This window comes from Rhodnius prolixus, unplaced genomic scaffold, assembly GCF_049639745.1.
Source record: "Rhodnius prolixus isolate KJV_2025 unplaced genomic scaffold, Rpr scaffold_4, whole genome shotgun sequence".
NCBI lineage: Eukaryota > Metazoa > Arthropoda > Insecta > Hemiptera > Reduviidae > Rhodnius > Rhodnius prolixus.
The window spans coordinates 35,383,746-35,396,905 of NW_027411614.1; the positions used below are offsets into that span (position 1 = coordinate 35,383,746).

Below are 13,160 nucleotides of genomic sequence, written 5' to 3' on the forward strand. Positions count from 1 at the left end.
GATCCCTTCCGAATAATAGGATTTGTCCAAGTCTGAAAAATAGCCATTCGTTTCTGCAATCACCTCCTCGTTTGAATAAAATCTTTTACCCGCCAGCCATTTCTTCATATTGGGGAACAAATAGTAGTCCGAGGGAGCCAAGTCTGGAGAATAGGGGGGATGTGAAACGAGTTGGAACCCTATTTCCATTAATTTTGCGACCACAACTGCTGAGCTGTGAGCTGGTGCGTTGTCGTGATGGAAAAGGACTTTTTTGTGGGCCAGTCGTGGGCGTTTTTCTTGCAGCTCGGTTTTCAAACGGTCCAATAACGATGAATAATATGCACCTGTAATAGTTTTACCCTTTTCCAGATAGTCGATGAGGATTATTCCTTGCGAATTCCAAAAGACAGTCGCCATAATCTTTCCGGCCGAAGGAACGGTCTTCGCCTTTTTTGGCGTAGATTCCCCCTTGGTAACCCATTGTTTAGATTGTTCTTTGGTCTCAGGAGTGTAGTGATGTATCCATGTTTCATCCACAGTGACGAAACGACGCTTAAAGTCCTGCGGATTCTTCTGGAACAGCTGCAAACCGTCCTTGCAACACTTCACACGATTTCGTTTTTGGTCAAGCGTGAGCAATCGCGGCACCCATCTTGCGGATAGCTTTGTCATGTCCAAATGTTGATGCAAAATATTATGTACCCGTTCATTCGAGATGCCCACAGCACTAGCAATCTCACGCACCTTCACTCTTCTGTCATCCATCACCATATCATGGATTTTATCAATGATTTCTGGAGTAGTAACCTCAACAGGGCGTCCAGAACGTTCAGCGTCACTTGTGCCCATATGGCCACTCTGAAAATTTTGAAACCACTTATAAACTGTTCTAATCGAAGTTGCAGAGTCACCATAATGTATATCAAGCTTCTCTTTAGTCTCCTGAGGCGTTTTGCCTTTCATAAAGTAGTGTTTAATCAACACACGAAATTCTTTTTCGTCCATTTTTTGAAAATCACTCGACTTTCTCGATTCAAACGAATGCCAAACACAAAGAAATAGACCGATCTGGCTGAAACTTGGTGTGTGTTCTTCCAAGAGATGCTACTAACTAAACATAACCTCGATACGCGCCAGTGGTGCTATCTCTCTGACTTTGCACGGACTTTTCAAACGACCCTCGTATGTCTTAAGCGGGTTCAAGCTGGGTCAGTATTCTTATTTTAGATAAACAGCGACAAATGTTGTCTACCCAGGGCCAAATAAAATTTTCTAGAAGTTCTTAGAAAATTTTATTACGAAGTTCTTTTGGATGAAGGTTTGAGCACTATTAAGTAATTGCCTATTTTTTTCAGGCGGGCACCAACTAACTACCAAGTTAGGTGTCGTGGACGGAATCGATTAGATAACATACTTTTCGACAAATTTCTCATATTAAATATTAAATAAAATCCAAGGCCTAGACCAGGAATCGAACCCACAATACTATTAGCTTTGCCGGTTCTCGCCTCAAACAATTCGGCTACTGTGGCGTCAAGTTTGAGCGCTATTCCATTTTGGATTTTCATTTAAACACATCATTATTGTACTTATAACAATGCTAACTCCTTAGCTGACACTCCAAATGACCCTACAATAAATTGAAAGTCCTTAACTGATATTGCTCAGTTAATAAGGTTGAATTCAATGTAATTCAGTCGACGTTTATCTACAGAGTTCGATTAACGACATCAACAACTAGTTATGGACTATTTTGAAAGCTTTGTAACCCCTCACCTTGCTGAAGGCATATTTTCTCTTATGAAGAATTGGTTGCATTGATGCAAAACAGTTGTTTGCATTCATAAGGCTACTTTTACTGCAATTAACATCTACAGACTTAATAACTTAAATTCCTTTATAACACGACATAGTCTTGAAAATTTCCTCAGTCTGAAACCAAAAATCTCAGCCGACTGGTCCTTCCTTTCATTGCCTGATGGTTAAATTATTATTTTTTAAATTCGTTAATTCCCATTTAGAAGCTGTTATTGATCCTTTATCAGATCCACGTTTTCCGTAAGGTGCAGCTAAGTTTTACTCATTTTGTATATATATTTGTAGAAGTTTGTACGATAATTGTCCAGAAATTAGCCATTGCTAATGACTTTTAAAATCCTATTTCTATATTTAAAAGAATTATTGTGGCCAAAGGTGACCCAAGACCAAAAGCAATAAGACGCTTTTAGCAAAGGTGTTATGTATAAGTAGTAAATTGTGATGGATGACCGCCAAGCAGAGTGGTACTTCTCCAGGATTGTTCAATAGTTGGGTGTTTGTTAGGATGGGACGTCCCTCGCAACATAGTAGTCCAGTATTATTGAGTAGTGCCGGGGCCCGAGCAGGCAGAGTATCTGAGGCGAGACTAGAGAGTTGCCACAATACAGAGAGTGGGTGAGCCCTTAAGTTCAAACTTGCTCCCTCCTCATGCATGAGATACTCTCGCTTCCAACTGCTAAGCTCGGCTTCAACTTGAAGTGCCAAGTTTACTTGCCAATGAGCATTCCCTCCTATCTCTATATATTCACTCCCTTAGTTACAAGCTTCGCCCTCATCCTTACTGTAGAGAATTGTTTTTCAAACCCTTCTATCGACTTCTTTTTTTTTTAAACTTTTTCATGGACTGTCTAGTCTAACTGCTTTGGATTTGGATAAAGCCAAACAACTCTGTCGGTATTTTAAGTGTACGGGAATATCCTTTTTGTTTACAATTAAATAATTGATTAAATTTTTGTTAAACTTTGTTTTTAGTAGTAGTATATTAAAAATATCCATTCCCTTTGATAATGTCTTTTAAATAAATGATGAAGTTTTGATTAGGACTTTCTTAACCTTCAAAGTTACTTCAATGTTTTTCGAGAAACTTGATTCATTTTGTAAACCATTTTTACTACAGAAAGTGAGAATAGATTTGATAAAAATAATTATGTCCCTTTCATCTTCAAATATCAGTTCTTTTTGATGTTAATTGAACATCTCTGGGTAGACTTCTGTATTTTTTTTGTCGAGAGTCTTAATTTAAAGAGTATCATTCAACAATGTCATTTACTGAGTATCTTTAAATATAAAAATCTTCTTAATGTTTCTTTTTTGGTTTGCTTTAAAAAAAAAAAATTATAATAGAGCGTATTTAATTAATATTAAACTTTTTTATGATTTAAAGCGCGTCAACATCTATGCTTATTGGCGCCCAATAAGCTGTAAGAAGCTCCATAGAAAGAGAAAATCTAAGGGTCAGGCTGCTAGATTCGAACCCTAGACCTCTGCGTGGTTATACAATACGCTAACCGCATAGCTAATCCCTTCCCTTGCATTTAATTATTGATGCAAATAAGTAAGGTTTTTTGTTTTAATTTTCTGCTTTCTAATTTGATAAACTCAGTCATTTCACTGTGTGTGAAGTGTGTGAGAAAGAGGGAGTGACAGAGAATAGAAATTTGTTTTGGGGGGAGGATCGTTTTTGAAATATATGAAGATCAACCCTAATTAGCTCCTCGAGCTCTTAAAGTCAAACTTTAACCACTAAATTTCAGAAGCATGTTTAATTCCCACTGAAATGACTCTTTTACTGGGGGCAATCTACCTACAATTCTCTCTAAAATTTTCATGCTGATTCTAAAATTGGAATAATCTTTGAATTCCTGTGTTTTAGTTGGATTTTGAATGTAAGAAAGGTTGAACATATTATCCCTCACTTTGTACTTCTTGGTTACCTGAATGTAAAGTGCAGAAGAAAGTATTTCCTTGGAAACTTCTTGTACAAGGTCTTCAGGAGTCAACAGCCTCAATAGTTGCTTGATATGTTCTTTAGGAAGGCCCAGTTAGATCTTAGAAACGCCAAAAAAGTCATCTCCCCATTCAGAACAGTCACTTATTAGAAATCCATTCTTAACTCAATCGCCTTTACTATGGAACTCTTAACCTCCATCTTTAATCAATAAAACTATTAATAAAATTTAAAACTTAATTGCAAAATTATTTAATGTAACTGTTCAAAGATGTTGCCAACTAATGTTTAGTTATATTTATTTATACTTAATATTATTTAATTTAATAGTTGATTTAGTGGTGAAGAGCGTGGCTTTGTAAGTGGGAGATCCCAAGTACGAATCCCGCGTATGATTGCTTTTTGCATGTCAGAAAAAATTGTTTATAGTAAAGTATGAGCTTCCGCCCCCGTCCAGGACACCTAATTGGTCATTGGAGTTAAACCTCGCCTGCAAACATAGGTGATTGATTACTTGACTTATACTAGAATGTCATTTTATTAATTAAAATTCTATCACAAAAAAATAATAAAGAATAAATATTTTCTCTTTAGAAGTAAAAGAGAATAAAAAGAAGAAATTGCTGACAACAATAGTTAGGTGTTGATTGAGCGTTGTCTTGTGGTAATGTTGCTGCTAAAGTTCTTTGGGTCCATTTCTATGTTGGTCCAGTTATGAAATACTGCCCGGGTAAGTTAGCAGTTTGCCATGAGAAAAGGGTACACCCGTTTTTACTGCAATGTTAATATAGGATTTAGGTATATATATATACACAGAAATGGTGTGTGTAGGCTAGAATACTCTGTGTTTATTAAGGGATGTAACACAAACGATGATGACTAGGGACTGTAGCTATAAGAAAAGGGCCCATAATGGAGTACAATGCTATCTATGAGGGTAGATGTAGTCAGCCCGAGTGAAACGGTTAACTCGTAATCTCTCTTCTTCATTGAAAATTGGTAGCTTTCAAATCTTCGAGATTTTATTCATTCTTTTTATACAGATTTTCGAATATGAGTTTTAACTCGAATAATACTGTTTTTTTGATAAATAGTTCGTCCACCTCTTTTAAAAGTAAAATAATAATAAAACCAGCCAGCATAAGTCAAATACATAGAAGTTGTTCACTTTTGAAATTTCCGTTTTGTTGCTGTCATATATAGATATATTTATCTATTAAACCTGGGTTGTTGCAAAAAATTATAGTTATAAAGGAGGATTGGCCCTATATTTAAAAAAAAAATTGGGAATTTCATCTTTTATAGTAAAAAGGAAAAAAATTGTCTAATTTGGGCGGTTTTCAACGTTCCGCTTTTTCTTGCAGTTTTTAACGATAAACCTAACCGGACAGTTTTAATAATTCTCGAAACCAGATCTAACAATTCGCTTTAAACTTTGTAACCCATTTCAGAACTAGGTTTATGACTTTTATTTAAAATATTTTTTATTGATCATCATTTTAGAAGACTTATAAATAAGCAGAAAGGTAGTTTCTCTCTTCTAAAACCTGGGATTTTAGTGCACTGTAAGGTTTTGTTTTTTACATTTGTGCTACGACATCCACCTGCACTGTATTGAAGCCAACTTAAATTTAATAAAACTTTAAAATTCCATATAAAAATGTTTGAAATTCAAAATCTTAAAAGTGACAAAGAGAAATTCGTGTGTGTTCATACCCGTTTGTTTTATTGTACACAATTTTATTTTTCATTGTTACACCAATAGTTTTATTAATGCAAGAAGAAACAAGAATTTAAATTATTCAAAACCAAACGTTAAAACGTTTTCGTTATAATATTCAACAGTTAATAATTTATTAAAATTAACTTGCAAATAACTTCCATTAGTTGACAAGTTTGTTCTAACTATATTATCACAACCAAATGTAGAAATGTTATTTCTTAATTGTTCTCAAATTTATATAAATTAGCAGCTAGTTTTCTCCTTTATCAGCTAGAATAAATTAATATATTTCCGTTTTGACAGGAGAGGGTGTAAGCGGTTTGTCAGTTTTTCTATTTCACGATATGCTAACAAATTACAGAAATAGTTATTCTCTATGTGTTTGTTAAACTAATTAATCTATTGATAGAAAACTGTGAAATAATCGGATAGTTTTCATTGATCTAAAGAATATCGCATAGAGCACTTTCTAGAAGCTTCGAAATTATTAATCGGTTTAAATTTCATTCTCATATTTGTTTGCCTCCTTCTAGAGTAGGGGTGTCAAACTGGCAGCCCGCGGGCTGCATGCGGCTCCTGAGGTAATTCATTGTGGCCCACGATCTACTGAAATAAAAAGAAAATAGAAAAAAGTTTTAATGAAGGAAATAGCCTTTCCTGCGGGCCTGTGGGCTTGTATAAACACGCTGACTTAGTTCCAGCGATGTTTAGAAGCGATATGTCTGCCACTCTCAGCGGAATCCCAAAATGATTCTGGTTTTAAAAGACGAAATAGGAATTTCCAAAATATATTCTTATTTAGGTGAGAAATACTAAAAAATGTTTGCTAAAAATGTGTTATTTTTGGAGTACGTCCTTGTGTGAGCTTCTATTTTCGTCCATGAAATTAAATAAAACGGCATACAGATCAAGATTGACTGATAAACATCCATCTGCCTTAATGAAGATTGCCTGTTCTCAGTCTCTGAGTATCCAGATATTGGAAAACTAAGAAAAATTTGTAAATATGTTGTGGTGCGAGAGAATCTTGCCTGTTGCACCAAGTAAACCGTGGTTTATTTGAGTCTGACACCCCTATTCCTGAGAATAACTACATGTCTCGTAAATACTTAATTTTTTTACTTTAAATAGAGAACTTTTTCAAGCAAGCTTTATTACAAAATTTGGGCTAAAATATTTTATTAAAAAATTAAGTTTGGAGTTTACAGTCGTTGATTTCTGCAACTTGATGGCAATTCTTAAACGTTACATACCACTGATTCTAGTACTGTGCAGAATTTGTTGCCTTCGGTTCACCGTAGAATTTGTTCTATTTTGTTTTCAGTTTGTGTATTTTGTCTTAAACGTCAGCTCATTAAATTGTTATAATAAGACTTTTGTATGATATCAAGGCTTTAATGAGTTAAAGAATATCATATATAACACTTTTTAGAAGCGATTATTTTTAATAACATCGTTATTTTGACAAGAATTTGTTACAGTTGATTATCACCACAAAGTGATTATTAAAGATGAACCTTCATTCTTCGGCTCTGGGTACTTAGATATGCACCCTAGGAATTATCCAAATTGTTCGTGACACAGAGGATTTATTTGTTGTTGTTTTTTTTTTAAGCAAGTAAGGGAGACTGACCTTAGGTTTTTTTTAATTCAAGAAGTAGTGATAGTGGTCCTTGCCTTCAAACCAAGAGTGGAGAACGGTCAGACCTTAGTACTTATCCTATGAGAAGGGTGAAAGATTTTTGAAAAGACTGAGGGACAATGTGTTAGACTTTCCTAGGTAATTTGGGAGAGCAACACAAATAAAATAAAATAACAAATTAAAGGAAAGGGAAGGGTGGGGGACGCCACCAACACCCAGAATACCTTCACTTAAAAAGAACAAATATATTTTTATTCTCAATTTGGTAAAAGTACAAAGAAAATACCATAAGGTCTAGATCATAATTACTTATTACAACTTACAGTTCAGAACCCTATAACCATACATATAGCTCACATTAGCACGTGCTTGGCCTTTAATGCTCTACAATTTAAACACTGTTGGGAATGACACAGGAAGACGATGGCAATAAATTTCAATATTACAGTCAGATACAGAACTCTTGGCAGGGAGAGATACTTCGGCGTTTGCGGGGCCACATGGCTTGACTTGGCTGCAACCGTCGTACAAAGTGATACAGACTAAGGATCCTGTGAGAAGCCCCAAGGGCAACTGGCTCGAGCTCCCAGGAACACGCTGGAGCCCCCTCTCCGTTGACTTCTCCAGTGCTGCCAACCGGACAATGCTGCGCTATTAGCACCAACAGATAAATTCTAGGCCGGGGGGCCGCACATCCCTTCGAGGATCGAAAGGGTAATAGATTAACGACAGTGTAACATCAAAGGAACTTTAGAACAAACTTAACTCAGTATATCATTCAAAAGGCTTTGGTAATTAAGCTGATCTGTTAAAGCAGTTAACTTTAAGCAAAACGAGAAAAGGAGATTATGTTCCAGAACATTTACACAAGGACTTTGACCATCGTAGATAATTCCTTGAGTTTGTTGTCCAAGAGGGTGTACTAACTAACAATTATGTCATTTTGTAGTCTACCTGATAATTTTGAAAACATAGATGAATCATTAAAAAATAAGATAGGTAATCTGTTAGAGATATTCTGAGGTGATTTCTAGAAAAAAGTGATTCAAAATATTACAGAGTATCCAGTCACGCGAACGGAAATGCAACCAATTCGATCAAGTAGAGGAAAAAACAAAAAAGTAGAGTAATTGTGTGTTAGCATTACAAACTTAGTATAATCACCTACTAACAGACGCTTAATTAAACTTGCCGAACAGTTTTTATTATTATTTTGTTGTTTTTTTTATTTTTATTTGGGGGGGGGGGAAAGAATTAGATTAGATATCTCCCACCGCATCAAATTTAGTTGGTTCTTTGTCCACCGGAGAATGTAAGGATTGGAAACTGCCCATACAAGTATTATTTTGCCAACAATTAACTTCAAATATATCGAAAACTACTCGATAGATTTTGTGCATATTCTACCTGTATATGGAGACCACTATTGTCTCTAACAGTGTAAAATTTAGTAAAAATCTGTCGAGGAGAAAACGAAATTTTTTGAGTTAAAGTTGGTTTCTGTTCTATATAGTGAACATTTTAACTTCAAATATCACGAATACTACTTGGTAGATTGTTTTTATATTTTACCTATATATGGAGACCACTATTGTCTCTAATTGTGTAAAATTTAGTGAAAATCGCTTGGGCAGAAAACGAGATTTTTTGAATTAAAGTTTGTTTCTGTTCTATAGAGTGAAAATTTTTACTTCAAATATCTCGAAAACTACTCGATAGATTTTGTCTGTATTTTACCTATATATGGAGACTACTATTATCACTAATTGTGTAAAATTTATTAAAAATCTGTCGAGCAGAACACAAGATTTTTTGAGTTAAATTTGGTTTCTGTTCTATAGAGTGACAATTTTTATTTCATATATCTCGAAAACTACTTGATAGATTTTGTTTATACTTTACTTGTATATGAAGACTACTATTGTCTCTAATTGTGTAAAATATAGTGAAAATCTGTCGAGCAGAATAAGAGATTTTTTGAGTTAAAGTTTGTTTCTGTTATATATAGTGAAAATGTTAGCTTCATATATCTCGATAACTACTCGATAGATTTTGTTTATATTTTACCTGTATATTGAGACGACTATTGTCTTTAATTATGTAAAATTTCGTAAAAATCTGTGGAACAGAAAACGAGATTTTTTGAGTTAAAGTTGGTTTCTGTTCTATATTGTGAAAATTTTAACTACAAATATCTCGAAAACTACTCGATAGATTTTGTTAAAATTTTAAATTATTCGTCCTGATTACAGCTAGCCGGCCAATAATCCATGATAGTTTGAAGTCTTAAAGTTTTCTTTTAATGCGACACAATGATCAACATACGGTAAGAAAGTTTATTCTCAACTTATTTTAATTTACAAAAAGAATCGAAGTGCGATTTTGTGAGGAATTCGATTCATGGGTTTTTTTATTTATTTTTTGAAAATGGTCATAACGGTGTTTAATAATTTGGAAATTGTAAAATTTTTTTAGTAAATGATCATGCTTACTGATAACTTTTTTGGAGGGGTTATTTTAGAGGATTCCGAAGTGGACACAGCAAACATTAATACAAAAACCATAGTTGTGTTGTGGCACCGCTTATGGTTTGTAAACTGATTGTAAATGAGTTTACATCGTCTATCAATTAAGACATCATGGATATAAACTTTTTTCAAGTCTTTTTATTCTAGTATAAAAGCTAAAAAACATGTAATAAAAAGTGGCCGTTTGGATGAAACTTACGACTATGTAATTTTGGGTCATCATTATTATTAGTTTATTTATTTTGTCTCAAACAAGAGATGGTAGAGTGAATTTGGAATCGTTAATACATGACCCAATGAAAATACGGCAATTTTTACACCTTTTTTGTGGGAAAATTTATGTTGGTCTTATACCAAGATTATCATATGTGAATTATCCAGTAAATATGGTTGGTTGATTCGCGCTTCATTAGAGATAAATAATTTTTTATTTTTTTTTCAGAGAGCCGTTTTTTTTCTCAATCCATTTATCGCGGTTTATTCCAGTCTATTTCATTTAGACAAAGTATATCAGGGAAAAATTAATTACATATGAATTCCATCCACTTTGAAAATGTTATTAACGCAGAATTAAATTTTTTCTGTTTATTACTTTGAACTTTTATTTACACAGAAGTATTTGAACATTTGAATTATAAATTTGCAAGTTCGTTTAAAAATATCTTACTGCTATAAAAGGTAATATAGTGCTTGAAATGGTAGCCGAGAGGGTTAGAGGCGAGACCTGCGACTCTAATATGTATTGTGGTACTGCGTTCGATTCTCGGTCTTAGGCCTTGGATTTTATTTAATGGTTAATAAAAGAAATTTACAGTAAAGTATGTTTGCTAGTCGCCTCCGTCCACGATACCTAATTGGTAGTTGGACGTTAAGCCCCGCCTGAAAAAATAGGCGATTACTTTACTTTTTGCTTTACTAGTGAACCCTCCACTCGACTTAAACTCCAAGAAATTAATACACGATACAGACAGCTCTAAAGATTATTAGACAACAGATCACTATAACTAGAGGACCAATGTCTCTTAAACAACAGTTCACTTAAACCAATATGTACCTACGGCATCGAACTGTAGGGTTTCTGCCAAGTGGTCTATCCAAATCTTACAATCGAAAATCCTTTCCTCAATTGTCAATGGTCTCTTCTGTCTATCCAATCCAAAACCTTCATAATGACCTCAGTATTCCGTTGTTTTCTTAATTGGTACGACCTCCAAACTACTTGGGTTTAACGTCCTCAAAGACAGTCTCCAGATAATCATCTCACATCCCATCATACAAATTTTCCCATTGTACACATTCTACAACTTTAAGGAACCCCAACAGATCTTAAGGTAGCAATTGATTTTGGATGGACGTATTGTTCAGTCGATGTAATAATTTTATCTGTGTAATAAAACGAAATAAAAATAAGTTTTATACAGCAAGAGAGATTGGTGCATTATTAGATGATTAAGCAATAATAATAGCATCATATTACTGATAAAATAAAGAAGAAAACCATGTAAACTTATCTTTTTTCTTCTTGTAGAATCAGGCCCATAATAGGGCAAAGATAATCTTCCCTTTTCTTCAATTTCGCTTTTTTCTTTTGCCTCTCTAGTCCACATTTGACCACAGATTAACTTAAGTTCGTCACTCCATCTTGTGCACTGCCTACCTCTTCTTGTTTTTCTTCCTACCGGACACCATTTAGTCCACCAACTTGGTCCATCTATCTTCTATGCGGCATACACTTCCTGCTCAGTTTCATTTGAGCATTTTTCACTGTTAGAACAACATCTGCTACTTGCGCTTTTTCTTTATTTACTGAAAATTTTTACTTGGGTAGAACCTTTTTATATGGAAAACTTTGTTCTTAAACATTTTCTCAGATATTTCTGGGCTAAAAGTGGAATCAGTCTTCGTTAGATAAAGTGCTTTTTTACAGCGTAATGTACTGAACTATCTCGCGAGTAATATTGATGAAATATGTGACTCATATTGAAGTGTTAAAGACCAATTTTAAGCTGGAAATCAATGCGAATTGCCAGAACGGTTGTCCAAGTTTTCGTGATTGCTCAAAAACCATTTGAACAGATTCTTTAATACTTCTAGTAATGATTCCTCAATATATTGCATCAATTATTTCTTTACTGATGCTAAGAGAACACTAGAATGCTAAAATAGGCGACAATTAGTTTATTATTTAAATTATTAAGAATAGATCTTTGAAATTATGCATGATTATTGGAGGAATTATGTTAATGATAAAAGCGACTTCCACAGAATACTGATAACTTTCAACATTTCAAAGGAGAGAAATATTTATTCGAATTTTATTTCTGTATAATTTAGTGTAAGAACTCTTGTAGGATTATCTAATGAGATAGAATAAACTTCTACTTTTGTTGTGGAAAGATAATGAAAGGTACTGTCATCCTCAATAATTCAGATTTGAAGCAATAATAGGTGAACGAACTGCTTAATTTTTCTATTTCTTAATAAGACCGACTACTTGTCTTTTTATTACTGTTTAAAACATACGAATTAAAACTTCGTTTTATTCGTTTAGCAAAAGCTTTTAAACATTTCCTATCTGCAAACCTTGTAAACTTTTACTAAATCAAAGTGTTGACCCTGTGATCGTGAACTCATAAAAGTTGACAGTAACGCACCGTGTATAGCTCTAAAAGGTGAGCGTATAATATTTGCGGGGGTGTGTGAGTGTGGAGAGAGAGGGAAACATGCAGTAAACATAGCAACGCGTTTATGAGAGAGAGAAATAGAAATTAGAGGTTACCTCACTGTTACACTTCCTCAACAGTTTTTCAACACATACTACCGGCGAAATGCCAAAGTTTCTGATAGCTGTGAACCGCACAGTGCCGGAGCGAGGACGGCGGAGGCGTTGTAAGGTTGGGTTAGAGTCTAGGTTCGTTAGCAGTCCTTTGATACTTTTCTACCCGCCGCGCTAGTACAATTTCACCTTACCTCTTTGCAGTCCTAACCTGTTCTGTTCTATACACTAACATCTCTTTGTTTCCCAATACCTCCTTCACCGTCGGCTTGTCCTTTTACCTCTTGGCTTCCCCGGCGGCCACACAATTTCTCGCTAGAAAGTTCTCTCAAACTTTAACTTACAGTTTTGTTTCTTTACAATTCCTTATACCAGGATCAGCCACTTTTACCTTTAGCCTTTTAAGGTTTTTTCAAAACGTTAGCCTGTAAATTTATTGTAAAATTACTTTATAAAATTTTATTTAGTAAAGGTAGTAAAATTGAAATTATTCTCGATAGATTTTGGCCTCAGGGATACAGTACTAAGAGTATGTACTTAGTTACTTCTATGCTAGCTCATCATTTAATCACAGTTATTATAAACTAGCTGTGCGAAAGGTAAATTCGTTTTAATGGATCTCTTAAAATGAGATTCCTTTGCAATAGACCTATTCTAGAGCGAAGCGCCACAATCCGTTTGCACTAAATTGTGAGAATGCGTATTGGATTCCTACGCGGAGGTCCGGGTTCATCCTGGTAGAC

At 34.5% G+C, this 13,160-nt stretch overlaps 1 protein-coding gene across 2 annotated transcripts in view; it reads left to right on the forward strand.

Moving 5' to 3' along the window:
* Window positions 1–13,160, forward strand: part of nrm (neuromusculin) — a 380,564-nt gene that overhangs the window by 232,257 nt on the left and 135,147 nt on the right. The window lies entirely within an intron of this gene.